At 49.2% G+C, this 14,633-nt stretch overlaps 1 long non-coding RNA gene across 1 annotated transcript in view; it reads right to left on the bottom strand.

Moving 5' to 3' along the window:
• The window catches only part of LOC140610758 (uncharacterized), a 29,602-nt gene extending 26,467 nt beyond the window's left edge, over positions 1–3,135 (bottom strand). Inside the window, exon 1 of the long non-coding RNA XR_012012294.1 lies at positions 2,953–3,135. This is a non-coding gene — a long non-coding RNA (uncharacterized lncRNA). The remainder of the gene's footprint in view (positions 1–2,952) is intronic.
• Between the last annotated feature and the right edge of the window lie 11,498 nt (positions 3,136–14,633).

Here is a 14,633-nt window from a genome sequence, read left to right as displayed (position 1 = left end):
GTTTTCTTAAATATTTTATTAATGCCTTGTGACTTGCTAAATGCAAATATATGAAAGGAAGGCGCTCATAGGAGAGGAAATGTTTGGTTCAAATAAACTATGACTTCAATCTATCATTTATTGCATTTGAATAAACAGAAAAGCCATCTAAACCTTTTGAATTTTAATCCTTTTTTATGGCCTCTTTATATTCATCCAAAGTGCCTCCTTACTTATATAATATAATGAACTACCCACCTGATTCAAATTCTTTCATTGCCTAGTTAGGGGTGGAATTTGAGTTAGCAGGCCAGCTGGATAGAATAATAGCAGCTGTTGTAAATTCAAATGCATTTTATAGGAAAAGATACAAACTTCATACTGGATACTTTATTATGTTGTTTATTGCACACCTGGGGACTGAGTTTCATTACCTGCCCACGTTAGTCAGAAATAGAAGAAAATGTCCATGAATCAATTTGTGTGAAGGAGGCATTTGATTTGTATCTTGGTTGGGGAGGACCCGCTATTTGTAAAATTAGTTCAATCTGAGCAGTGCACTAAAAGGCTAGCTGAAACAGAGCCCTCCCTTCACTGGGTAGCACCAATTCCCCAAAGCAAACGCCTTTTACTTTCCCCACGTTGCCTGGGAAAGTGCTGTGAAACAGGGGGGCTGGCGGCCAGGGACTGGATGACATTGTCAGTGCCAAATCTGATGGACAAGTGGGAGGCTGAGTTTGGTTCTAATAATAGAAAGAATTTCAGAGAGCCTCTAAAAGAGATCACAGTAGCATTTCCTGAAAGAAAAACACAAGAGCAATGTGTCTTCCACACTTTTAGAGATTATTTTAAGAATATGTTGAAAGCTAAAAGCTGTGCCTTTCAAGGACACCCTGCAGAGTGTCCTGACCCAGGTTAAGTTAAGCTGTGTGAAGGGCGACAGTCACTTCTGATGGACCCATGAAGCCCCCCGCCCTCATTTTAAGTACAGTGCAGAAACTCCTACTGAAAGTAGCTTTGATGACCTCAAATTTATATCTTTCTATCTTCTGAATAATCCTTATTATAACCATGCAATGGGTATTATTACCCCCACCTCAGAACGGAGCAAACAGGCTGAGAGACAGTGATTCTGTATTGGTTCTTTTTCTTTTCTTTCTTTTTTTTTTTTTTAAGATTTTATTTATTCACGAGAGAGACAGAGAAAGAGAGAGAGGCAGAGACACAGGCAGAGGGAGAAGCAGGCTCCATGCAGGGAGCCCAATGTGGGACTCGATCCCAGGGCTCCAGGATCAGGCCCTGGGCTGAAGGCGGCGCTAAACCGCTGAGCCACCTGGGCTGCCCTCTGTATTGGTTCTTGATGCACAGCTGGGAAAGGACAGGAAACCTACCTCAGAGGCCATGGTGGGGTGGCCCTCTCTGTCATGCATAGAGTAGAGGGTGGTTCTTACTTTGGCTTGGATGATGAAGGAACATGATTTCAATGAATCCAGCTAGCAAAATAGTGGCTGAAAGTACATGGTGAGCCCTGGGCCTCTGACCCCACTGAGGCTGAGACCGTGAGTCTCAGGACACCTCCCTCAGGGAATGCACCCTGGACCCTGCACACCCCATGGAGATGCAGTGCTGGGCCTCAAACCCCTCCTGGCCAAGTCTTTACAGCATGATTTAGTACCTGCCCTCACTCTCTTGGCCATAAATGTAACAGGGAGTGGGAAGATACAGTTTTCATAAGCATCTGGGGACAAAGAAATACTTGATTCTCAGTTATTTTGAACAAATAACCAAATCCATTATTCACATTCTATTTACATATGGTCCAGAAATAACTGAAGGCAACTGTCCAGGTTTACTAATTCAACCCCTGGAAAGATTTTTGATAGTTTTGTTTTTATTAACCAGGTTGGCACTCTCGACAGCCTAAAGTTATACCATGATTTTTATGCCTCATCATTCAGTTTGGATCATGTGAGCCTACAACCTGCGAATGAAACAAGTGTATAAGTAATTTATGGGAGCAAAGAGAAGTAGCCAAGAGGTGGTGTGAGTCACGGGTGAGGTGTTAGGCAGAAATCCTGTGGCCAGGCTTGCTAATGGCACAGTCTTGGCAAGGGGCAAGCTTAGACATATGCGTGTGTGTGTGTGTGTGTGTGTGTGTGCAGGTGTATGTTTTTTTTTTTTTTTTTTTTTTCAGGTGTATGTTTTAATTAGGCTCCTTGAGTCTGCGGGAACAAGAGCAGAATTTACAATGGGAAATGAAATTTGCCAGAAAAATAAATAGAGAAATAAGGACCCATGGGCAATCCCTCTGCAGGTAGACAAGGAGACCCCTGAAGAAATGGGATCAGTTCAGGACACATAGCAATCTCCCAGCTTCCATGCTCTGTTTGCCTTTGTGATTGTACCTCCTCTGGCACCTCTGTGGTCTCTGACTGTCTGGAACATTCTGGCTGGTTAAAGGTCTAAATTTCAGAGATGCCAGTCCACTCAGTTTATCGGGGAGAGCCCTCCTCACCAGGCTCCTTCAGAAACTACAACAAATGGACTAGGAATGTACTAGATAACATCTTCAGTCAGGCCCTGCCCTGCCAACCCACAGCAGGGACTATGTTCCCTAGAAGCCACTTCTCCGTAGATTCCAGGAGAGGAAGCACCTCGAAACACTAACCATACAGTTACCATATGACCCAGCAACTCCTAGGTATGCACCCCAAAGAACTGCCAACAGGAACCCAATAACCTGCATGCCAGTGGTTGTTGTAGAATTATTCACAGCAGCCAAATGGTGCAACAATCCAAACATCCAACCATGCATGACTGGATAAAGAAAATGTGGTTATCCATGCAGCAGAGTGTTATTCAGTCATGACAAGACCTGAAATACTGACAAGTGCTACAAATGAGTGAACTTTGAAGGAGTATGCCACGACAAAAGCCAGACATTAAAGTCACATAGTGTAAGATTCCACTTACATGAAAGTCTGATTTGGCAAGTTCATCGAAACAGAAGTTGATTGGAGGTGACCAGGAGCAGGAGGAGGTGAAGGGGAGTCACTGCCTCATGGTTAGTTTCTGTTTGGGGTCAAACGAGAGGTTTCAGGAACAGATAGAAAGTGATGGCTGCACAACAACATGTGAATGTGTAAATGCCACTGAGTTATACCCTAGTAGTAGTTCAAATGACAAAAGGTACATTCTATTATGACACCAGGAGGAGAACTCGTGTGATTGGATGATGGACAGTGGGCAGAAGTCACCACTGCTAGGATGCTGTTGCCATCACAGGGGGGCAGGGACTGCAGAGGTGCTGGGGGCCTGATGGTCCTCGCTCTGCCGCCAGCCACTGTCAGGCCCATCTTCCTGACTGACTAGCAGGGCTCCACAGTCCCTGGTGGGGAGGCCCCCACAGTCCCTGGTGAGGAGGCCCCCACAGGGGTGGGCTCGTTTCCGCACAGCCCCACTTGGACTCCAGTCCTGCAGCTGGCCACACAGCCTCCTGCAGGCTGCCACCAGCTCTGGCCTGGCTACGTGCCCCGGGGGTGATGCTTTCCAGATCCTTCCCTCCCAGTCCCTCCTGAGCTGGGTAAGCTCCAGCACCCACATTTGAGGGCTGACTCCCAGAACACAGAACACACGGAGGGGCTCTCTTCCTGGAGAAGAGAATCTAAAGTTTTCCTTCAGGGGGAACGGCTGATGAGGGAACTTCCCGGGGGGTGACGTCCACCACCGTCTAAGGAACACTTCAGGTGGGAAGCATTTTCCACATCTCATCTCATCTGCACCGCTGACAGTGAGGCATGTTCTCACTTTGAGAAAAGGAAGCAGATTAAGAATTACTAAGAGGTGGGGGGGCAGGCCTGCCTGCTTTTCCCTGGGGTGTCCAGTCGTTTCTCTAGCGACACCAGGCCCAGCAGTGCTTCTCGGTGACCCACACAGGTGGCCCTGTCCACTCCCACCCCAATTTCCATGCTTAGCCTTCCTGGGCATTCAGGATGCATATCACTCCCGCCCCCTCCGCCCCAGGAAGCCTGCAAAGTTGGGACGTGTGTTACTAGCGGCTATTATTGAGCTCATTAGTGTTATCCTATCTGTCTTTCACTGTGGTTATTGATTTTCGGACTCACCCATCACAGAACATCTGGGCACAAGCCCAAGACAGATGCTTAATTAAACTCTGAGCATCCCCACTTTTGTTCACCACACACTGGTCCCTGGATAACAACCCGGACGAATGCCAAGGCAGTCAGAAGGCCCTGGGATCATGTGTGGTAAAAGTGGCCAAGCTCCAATAGGTACCTCTGACTGGGAAAGCTCGCCGCTGGGCCCCCCTCATGTCCCTTCAGCGTTCGGTGACCACCGTGAAAGCCGGGCCCCAGAGCACTGGGCCTCCCACCTCCTTGGACCTGCAGAAACACACAGCATCACCAGGGAGGGAAGGCCCTTGTTCCAGAACAGAGTTATTGGCTTTTTGGCCAGACCAACAGGTGCATTAACCCCAGGTCCATGGTACAAAAGTCACTGTTTAAGCTGAGAGGCCACTGTGCAAGGCTGACATTGAGCTGGTACTTTATCATGTTCCACAGGGCTCTGGAAGGCTCCATGCAGATACAGGGCTCCTGAGGGCAGCAGCATGAAAGTGTGCCCAATTTCTGTCCGTACGTGGTGGCTGATTCCCCAGCCTCCCCCCTGTGGAAAGGTAGCATATCAATCCACCTTTCCCAAGGGTATAAATCTCACTCAGGGTCAAACTTATGACTGGAATAGAGCTCCTCACCAGCAGCCACCCCCAAGGGACATTTGGCAATGACGTTTCGGGGAAGTTCAGAGCTGGAAGGTGTGGCTACGGGCATCTAGTGGGCAGAGGGCTGGGATGCAAACCATCCTATTTGGCCCAGGCAGCTCCAGAACAATGAGTCATCCAACCAAACAGTCAGCAGAACCCAGCACTCCTACTGCGTACTTACTGTTCTAAAGACTTCTACAGGGTTAAGATAATCACATTTGCACCTCTTCATCCATTTGGGCTGCTATGACAAAATACAAAAAACTGAGTGGCTTATAAACAGCACACATTTACTTCTAACAGCTCTGGAGGCTAGAGGCCAAGGTCCAGGTGACAGTTGATTTGGTGTCTGGTGCAGACCTGCCTCCTGGTTCACGGAGAGCCACCTTCTTGCTGTGTCCCCATGTGGCAGAGGAACAAGGGAGCTCTCTGAGGTCCCTCTGTAAGACATCAACCCCATTCCTGAGGGCTCTACCCTCAGGACCTGATCATCTCCCAAAGGCCCCATTTCCAAGACCCATCACACTGGGGATTTGGCTTCAACATATGAATTTGGGAGCACGCAAACTTTCAGGCCATAGTTTACAGGTCGATCATCCTTATTTGAACCTTCAAAATAATCTGTTTATCGGCACAGATATAATCTCCAATATATTTAAAAATATTTTTTATTTACGCGAGGCTTTTAAATATTTTCTTCCTTATTGGGACACCGGGAAGCTAGTCACTATTTGTGCAGAAGTGCATTCCCGGAGGGGCACCTGGTAGACAGAATATGCTTTTTCTCCCAAAGAGGACCAAGCCTCCTACCTTCGGGAGTGTGCAAGCGCATCTGCACATGGAAATGACATGTGTATGCAAAGTTATCTGCTCTCTCACCAAGTAGACAGCCAGAGCCATCAGCACATAGAAATCATGATGGGTTGAAGGAAGACTGCCCTGGGGTGGTCTGACTTGGTTTGGACCGTCGGGGAAAGGTTGGGGCTGGCAGGAGAATAGGACCACACACAGCACCGAAGGTTTTGCTAAGCAAATCTAATTCGGGTCAAGAGAACAGAGTGGCATAAGACTCCTACTGGGAGCACCAGAGCTTAAATGTGGAAAGTAGGTTGGGAACCAGATTACAATCTGCCAGGAACCCCAGGCTCAGGCTACTACAGAAGATTTTTGACCAACAGATCTATAACATGAAAGAAGTGTCTTCATAAAACTAATCGATCACTTTGATGAAGTGAGAGCAGACATCAGACCAACAACCAGGAGATACTGCAGGATGTCCGAAGCCAAGAAAAAGGCCTTGATTAGGAGTTGTTTGTGCTGTTATCATGAAGGAGAGGTCACCAAAGGTGACAAGGGACAAAGGAACAAGGGAGGGATGAAGGACTGTGAAAAGCCCTTTGGGGGAGGAAGAAGCAGAGGATGCGATCTGTATCGCTTCTGAACTTTCAGTAATTTCTCGCCTCTCTACACCTGCTTCTGCTTCCCTCTCTTCATTGAGACTGTTCCTAATATAGAAGTCATGCTGACCTCATCATTGGCCAATCGAGTTGCTTATTTTTTCAACCATTATCCTACTTGATTTGCCTATGGATTTTCAGCTACTTGAACGTTTTCATTTTTTAATGCACATTCAATGTGCATTGTCTTTAATTTGTTTTGATGCAAATGGTTTTAAGCACATTCATGGAGTGTTAAGCTTCAGGGGTAAGATGAACATGATTCCTTCTCTCCATAAACTTATAGCCCAGTGGGAAATAGCTATTAAACAAGTAATTTTGCATATATTCCTGGCACAAATTGTGGTAAGTGCTACTAAAGAGAGAGAGAGAGAGAGAGAGAGAGAGAGAGAGATGCTCTAAGAGTTCATCCTATGGAACCTCCCTTGTCCTGGAATAAAGGAAAACCTCCCTGAAGAAATATTTTGGCGGGGACTTGAGAGGCATGTAGGAGTTGGCCGAGTAGGACATGCAGAGGAAGCCATGTGCACACGCCACGGCCCAGGAGGGAAGGAGCCTAGCATGGCCCCATTCACGTGGGATGACCAAGGGAGAGTGACAGCATGGAAGCATTGGTCACATTAGACCATGCCCCCCGACAATCATGATTTTGAATCCAGGGTCACAACAAACCACTGACAAGAGAATCAGGGCTGCATTTTTACAATACGTTCTTCAGCATGGATCGTGGGCTGCCGGTGGGCAAACGTGCTGGCTGGAGGGGAGTGGGGTAAGACCAATTCAGAAGCTGTTTCAGGAGCTCCTCCTCAAGTCAGGGTGATGGCAAGGAGAGGGCTGGGGGTTTATCTAAGAAAGAGGCAGAGAGGCCTTGGTGAGTGACTGGATGTGAAGGGGTCCTGGTGAGGGAGGAAGATTCAGTTTGGCCCCAGGAAGCTGAGCTGTCCTGCAGATGAGCTCAGAATCAGTCTGGGGCAGGACATGATCTTGCCCTGCCTGCTACATGCTCTTTCCCTCCTCCCTCTCTGAATATCCCTCCCCAGGCTCCTCCTGGGCCTCCTTCCCCTCCAATGTCCTCACCCAGCAGCAGAACCCCAGGCCCCTGTCCTGCTGATCTCTTCCTCACTGGGGTAGCTGCCCTCACACCTGTCTGCAGTTCTGTCCAAATGCCAGGCCCCCAAATCTCCATCATGTTCTCCTGCAGCCCAGACCCACAGTATGTCTATCCCCTTGCTGCCTCCTCTCTGGGTTCTTGCTGGTACCATAAGCTTAACAAACATATACCTGAGCTGGGAGAGAGGGAGGGAGGGAGGGAGCAAGGAAGGGAAGAAGGGAGGGAGGCCGAGAGGGAGGAAGGAAGGGAGCTCTCCTCCTCTGTGTCCAGCCTCTGTTAATGGCAGTACCCTACTCAATGCCCAGCCCCAAAATATAGGAGCCAGCCTCCTTTGCTCCTGAAAAACAGTCATTCATAAAGATGTGTTAATTCCCTTTGAGAGCCCAGCCTGCCCGGTCCTCCACCCTCCCCTTCCCGTTACCTGGACCCCCATCACCTCGCTGACCTCAAGGATGCCAACCCCAGCAGAGCCCTCACATCATGCCAGGGGCATTATTTTAGCACAAAGAACTGACCCCATCCTGGCTGTGCAGCTTCCGATGTGAGGACACGCACCTGAGCCTGGCCCCCATCCTGCTCCCAGAGGCTCCTTCTGTCCATCCACTGCAGCCGTCTCCCTGTAGCCCTTCCCTTCTCCCGCCACGTGCTGCCTGGTACCTCCCTAGATACCGCACCTGCTGCGCCTGCAGCTCCTTCCGCTAAATGGCTCTTCCCTGAAAAAGCCTTGAGCGCCTCCAATGCCCCAGCTCCTGGGGCTGCCCTGCTCTCCCCAGGGGGTGCTGTGCATTCCTACCTCTGGGCTTCCACAAGCAGCATTCACAGATTTGTTGCCACATATATCTCGGTGTTTGTGGAACTTACCCATTTGGCTCTCTCTAGTTACAGAAGTCCCAGTCCCTCCTGGGAATCGTTAGGATGAGAGAAGCCAAGGGTTTAGCCACGGGTCAGTTCACCTGTCCTGAATCCTGCCTGCATGAGGGAGCCACCTGGCACATATCTTAGACACGGCCCTGCCTGGGCACCATCCCGATGGGGGGTGCGGGAGGGGGCAGGACTCGACCAGGAGAGGGCCTGCAGGTGAGGATACCTGCCGCCCAAGCTGAGAGCCTGAGAGGCGGGGAAGTCACAGGCAAAGCTTGTACCACAGAAGAGGAATTTAGAAAACGTGAAAGAGGGGAGGGGCAGGAAGACACCCCCACACTCACACTCACACTCACACTCACACTCACACTGTACGGGAGGCTAGTCCAGTCCACGGGCCGGGCGGCGCTGCCAGGCAAGCTAGCAGGAGATCCTGCTACGTGTCTCAGGGGCTGCGATTCGCCTAGATGTGCTCAGACCAGATGGAGGAATGGGAGGTTAAAGGACCACGTAGTGAGCAAGGACAGGGACGGGAAAGGTGACACACAAATTCTCCTCCCACTGAAGTCTGCTCCCAGGATCCACAGGCAGGAAGGCGCGGGTCGTGTGAAGCATGGTGCACCCCCACCCAGTGTGCTTGGAGGTGCCTCCCGGTGCTTGGAGGCATCTCGAAGCACGTGGGGCTGAGGCCCCGGGTTAGCAGCTCACACCAAGGGCCCCGGTGGAGCTGCTCAGCTGCTCCCGGTGCCAGGTGACCTCATGCATTCTGTCCTGGGGACAGATTCCCCGTGGACTCTCTGCCAAAGCAAACCGATCCGTCGGTGGGTAAACAGTGGTCTCTGCCTTCCTGGGGTGGAAACGGCTCTGGGCTGGCGCGGCGGCCACCGGGGGGCCCCCACCCGGCCGCCCGGAGCCACCGCCGGGAGCCACTTGCCATCCTCACCCGCGGGAAACGTGCGTGCGTGTGCCAGCAGAGGATGACATTTGGGAGAGAACAAAATAGCACAACATGTAGGAAGTTGCGAGAGAAGATTATTTAATCCTCTTCCGAAATGCTGGCGGGGCTCCAAGAGCAGTAGGCAGAAGACCAGTTTAGAAAACCGAAAGCCAATCTGAATAATGATGAGAGAGCTTGTGTCAGGAACCGGCCCAGCAAACTCATTTATAGCCTCGAAAATGAGGGAATAATTGAATCTTCCGGGGGAAATGAACACGGTGCAGAAAAAAAAAGAAAATCAAATTGGCTTTCTCTCCCCAAGTCCTCGGACTCATGTTCCTGCCCTGCGCAGCAGGTGAGCAAGCACATCACCAAAGAGGAGAGTATCCGCCGACTTTGTGGCCCTTACAGCGAAGACACGAAATTCGGTTCTACAGAGCGGAGTCCACTTAAACCAGTTCCAGGTTGTGTGGTCTACACCCAATTTTGTTAAGTCCTAACATAGTGCGGCCTCTGAAGTCACGTTCTGGAAGATCTAGTCTTTCGCCAGAAGCGGAAAGAATGAGTAGCCTTCCTTAAAACTATCTCTCAGGTAGTGAGAGGCCAAAGGGAGAAGCCTGGGTACCTGTGCCCAGGTGAGCTGGCCTGGCCCAGAAGCACACGCCCGGCCTTCCTGCCTCGGCAGAAAATGGCACAACCGGGAGGAGCACGGGGATCTGGGTCTGGCCACTTTGCTGGGACACTGCCGAGAGCTGTTCCTACATCCAGGAGAAGAGGTTGCGCCCAGGGCTGGGGAAGCGAGGGGTCTGGGCTCCTGGGTCCCGCGTGTCTGGCAGGCAGCGGGAGGCCTCGCAGGGGGCGGCGGGCCAGCACGAGCCCCAGTAACCTGGCTGGTTTCACTGTCAGACTTGGTCTCTCCTCCCCTCCTCTACTGCCTTTGCCCCAAAATACTGTTTTACAACTGAAATAGCTCACTTGTCTCAGCACCCCCATAAGAAACTGACAGGCACTGTGTAAATAAAATACACAGAAATTATTTGTAACCAGAAAAAAAAAAAAAAAAAAAAACCCAAGCCTCAAAAACCATCAAACTGAAAATAAGAAAAGTGCGGGATCAGGGTTTCTAAATCTGGACACTGGTCATCACATGGGTCTTCTATGAAACCAAAGTTTGCTCCCAGGGTTAGTATCATGGTGATAATCATCCCAGTGTTGCCACCACTTGTTCCTTTAAGGCCGCGATGGGGTGGGAACTGCACTTTGTGGGGAGTTGCTGAGGCATAGAGAGGTTACTCGTTTTATTCGTGATCACATAGCTTGTAAACATCGGAACTAAGACAGGAAGTCAGGCAACCCAAGGCCACAGAGCATCCACCTAGCCGCTGTGCTATGTTGATATTTATTAGTACTTCATGAGCCAAAAACTGCACTGGACTTTTTAGGGACACCATCACATTTGGGGCACACTCACTACAACCTCCCAAGGTGGATGGATATTTGCAACCCCAATCTACAGATGGGGCAAATGAGGAACAGTGGGATTTAGGGCAATACTGACTCCAACACCCAGGCATTTAGCCCCAGGCATTGGAGGGCAGGGAGCACCAAGGTGAGCCCCCTGGTGTAAAAGTTCTTTGTGAAGCTCTCACACCCCAGGGTCTGCACCACAGGTGGTCATTGCTGCTACATATGAATCGTTCCAGGCTCTCTCCAATCTGTGACTTGGTAATCATCCCCCCAACACATGTTACTGCCCCTCCACAGTCCTTCTCAAGACTCTGAAAATCCATGTCACTTCAAAATGTGGCCTGTGTACACATTCTCCAGGACATCAGTTATATAGGCCCATCACACATGCCTGAGCACACACGTGTGCACATGCACCTGCAGGAACCCACAGAGGTGCACATACCCACGCGGGACACACATAGACTGATCATTTGCCCACTTTAGAAATTTAATACACCATACCAGATGACAGGCACTACTCTAACCATACTCTTTACCAGGCAAGTCGTGAGCACGTACCCTATACCACACACCCACCTGGTGACAAGCACCTACTCTACAGCATACACTGTTCCAGGTGATATGTTAGGTTTGCAGATGCAAAAAAAAAAAACTAAAACAAAACAAAAACAAAAACAAAACAAACATGGTACCCTCCCCTTGCAGCGCTTGGTGTCATGAGGAAGAAGATGGTGACAAAAGTACATGATTCTATCCAATACGGTAAACAAAGACTCAGAGCACTGTGAGCTCTCTAGCAGGGTGACCTATCTAGCCTGGAGGATAGGAGAGGTTTTCCTGAGGAGGAGAACCTGAGCAGAACCTGGATAGCTGAGCAAGAGTTAATGAGGATAAGGAGTGCAAGAGCTTCCCCTGCAGGGGCCAGAACCAATACAATTCCCAGACGCCAGGGAGCTCTGCAGATGACACTTAGAGACACTGGGGGTAACCACTCCACTGGGAGTGAAAGTAGGCAAAAGGCACGCAAGCCATGGTGAGGATTTTTCTTCTCATCTACGAGTAATGGAAATGACTCGAGTTTTAAGCAAGTTTCCTTGCACAGAATGGAAGAGATGAAGGAAAAAAAAAAAAAAAAAAGGCCTGTATGGCCCAGTGAAAAATGGAAGTAAATTGGAGACAGACGCTGAATAATTTTTGTCACCAAAACCCACAGAACTTTGAGCAGAGCTTATGTTTTGTTTAAAAGCCCCTAAGGACAAGAAAAGCAGAGAGGGGGTTCCTATCCCATTCATCCCTCTCTTTAGTGCTTCAGACTTGGGTTTCTTGTCCATCTAAAGGTCCATCTGTAATGTCTAAGGTCTGCCGATCATGGCAGCTCCACTCATCACTTAACGAGCTGCACCACGTCCAGTTTAGTCTAACAGCTACAAAATGTTCATTTTTCTCCTTGGAGTTTCTTGTTTCAGTTCTTCCAATCGAGGAGATCACCTCTTGCTGACTTTGAAGGTTACCTCCACCTACCAGAATGCCATTAGCTGTTGCTCACAGGATACACAGGCTCCCTACGCACACTATGTCCTTACTCAAACACATCTCTGCACACCCCCAGGTGGCGGGGTCCTCTTCATCCCCCATCACCGTTGTTGGCTCTGCTACCCCCTCCCCGGGCACAGGCTGACAGATGCCCAGAAGAAATAGAGCCTTCTACACCATTACAACTTCCATTCTCTGCCACTTTCTTGTCCTCCCTTCATTAATCACTTGCTCTGCCCTGCAAAATGCCCGTGTTTGTTGACCCCAACAGAGAAATAACTTCATAAACTTTAATATACATTCCAAAGCTTCCTCCCCGCACACCTCCCCCTGAAATCATTCCCCGCATTGGCTCCCCATCAAGCAACCTCCTCCACAGACATTTTCAGAACAAATGAATACACACAGCCTTTTTTCTTTTCTTTTCTCTCTCTCTCTCTCTCTCTCTCTCTGTTCTTCTCTTTTTTGGCCTAGGCAGAGCACAGATCCCTAAAATAGAAGAAAATATATTCACTAAAGAACATCGAATCCAAGATATATAACTTATAATGTAAGGCTGGACACTAAACTGAGAAGTAATCTTGCCATAAGCAGAAATGATGACTGTCTTTCCCAAATGGAAAGGCCCCGACAGGGAGACTATAAAAATCATATTACTATTGTTACATATTCATGTGACTAGAAGTGCATCAATAAATAGATATGAGAGAGGCCATAGATTCTGTACATATGGAGACCATATGCCTCAGGTTTTCTGGGAAAGAAATATTATGTCCTGTGTACCCATATGTATAGTCATCCCGGCTGGCCATGTGTCCCAAATTTTGGCTGAGAAAATGTGGCCACCGTGGCTCACGTACACAGATACGGTGAAACTCAAGCAATGTCACGAGTGATGTGTGTGGCCACACAACTGTGTGTTGTGTGTGTGTGTGGGGGGGGGTTGTTGACAGAACGTGAGGCATCAGAAGCAACTCTAGGGTTAGAAGGTGGAAGGAGAGAGTCTCTCCCAATTACCGCAGGATGTGGAAGAGCCAACAGTGTATTTTATAAACTCGTCAACTATAGCAGCACAGACAAGAAACAATTAGAAGCAGTCACAGGCATTTTGCGGAAAGATGTTTTGTAACAAGCATTTTCCAATCCATATGCATTGGAGGGAAGTCTCACCCTGGCACTGTGGAATTGGCAGTTAGAGAACAGAACGCGCTAGAACATTAGACATAAATGAGGGCTCTCGTGGCTGAACACAGAGCAGGTGCGGCCACAGGCTGCATGGAGTCACAGACTGGCAAGTGTGGCCGAAGAGGGGGCATTCCCTTGTCATTCTAGAGATGAGAGGCGGCTCCTTAAGACCAGGATTATGCTGACGGCTTATTTGACCATGATTTGTTTGGTATCATGTATAGTTATGCCTAAATTAACCATTTCATCAAGTACAGAGGACTTTTTCCTGGATATATACCTTTGGAAGAAATTGTAGTTAAAATATAGCCTCTGGAGTTGTATTCTGCTGCTGGCTTCGGGACCCAGTTTCCCCAGCTACACACTGTTACTTACCTGTTTTAAGTTTTAGTTTTCTCATCTATAAAATGAAACATAATTGCAGTAGCTGCCTGGCCCAAGAGTCAGGCCCAGGGCGACAGCTCCTGGGGACTCTCTTGTCCTGCTGATCTACTGCCTGACCAAAGTGTCTATGTTTCCCTGGGGGCTGGGGGCAGGTTCTCGGGTCACACAGGGCAGTCTGACAGTGTGATTTAAGGAGAGGGCTTTGTCTCACAGGTATCAGTTCACACTTGCGGGGCTGGAGACTCAGGTCAGCAGCATGGGCTGTTGGTCAGGCCTACATGATCAAGCCCCAGGTAAAACTCCAGACCCCCAATCTTAGGTGAGCTTTCTCTGGTTGGGAGTACTCTGGGCACACTGTCACCCAACACCGTGGGAGAGGCTGGCGTTGTCTGTGACTCCACTGGGAGAGGACGACCGGAAGCCCTGCATTCAGGCTTGCCTGGACTCACCCTCTATGCCTCCTCTCCTTTGCTGGTCTAACCCATGACCATGAGTATAACAGCTTCCAGTGAATCTGTGAACCTGAAGGTGGGATCTTGACTACATCAGAAGCTGTAGTCAGAGTCAGAAGGGGCTGGTCCCCAGCTTTACACCATCTCCTTCATTTGTTGTGAGGAATAAGTGAGACAATCCATACAAAGTGCTAAGGACGGAGCCTGCCACCAAATAATGCTTAACCATTATTGGGTTTTCATTGTTGTTCTTAAAATCCACGACAGGGCCATGTGCACACATTGTTAAAGAAAGCAGTCTCCCAGGGGTCAGAACTACACAGCATGTCTCATTCTGATCCCCATTCCCCTCAAAGAGACCAAGAGAGCCTTACAGTTCCCCTACACTTCCAATGGTGACTTACTCTGATTTTAGGCATTGGCATTCCTCCTAAGATTTCCCTTGAAGAAAGCATTCCATAGGTAAAAATTATCATAAGAA

Source organism: Canis lupus, chromosome 1 (assembly GCF_048164855.1).
Source record: "Canis lupus baileyi chromosome 1, mCanLup2.hap1, whole genome shotgun sequence".
Lineage (NCBI taxonomy): Eukaryota > Metazoa > Chordata > Mammalia > Carnivora > Canidae > Canis > Canis lupus.
Note: the sequence above shows the minus strand (reverse complement) of the source record. Positions and strands in the feature narration are given on the sequence as shown.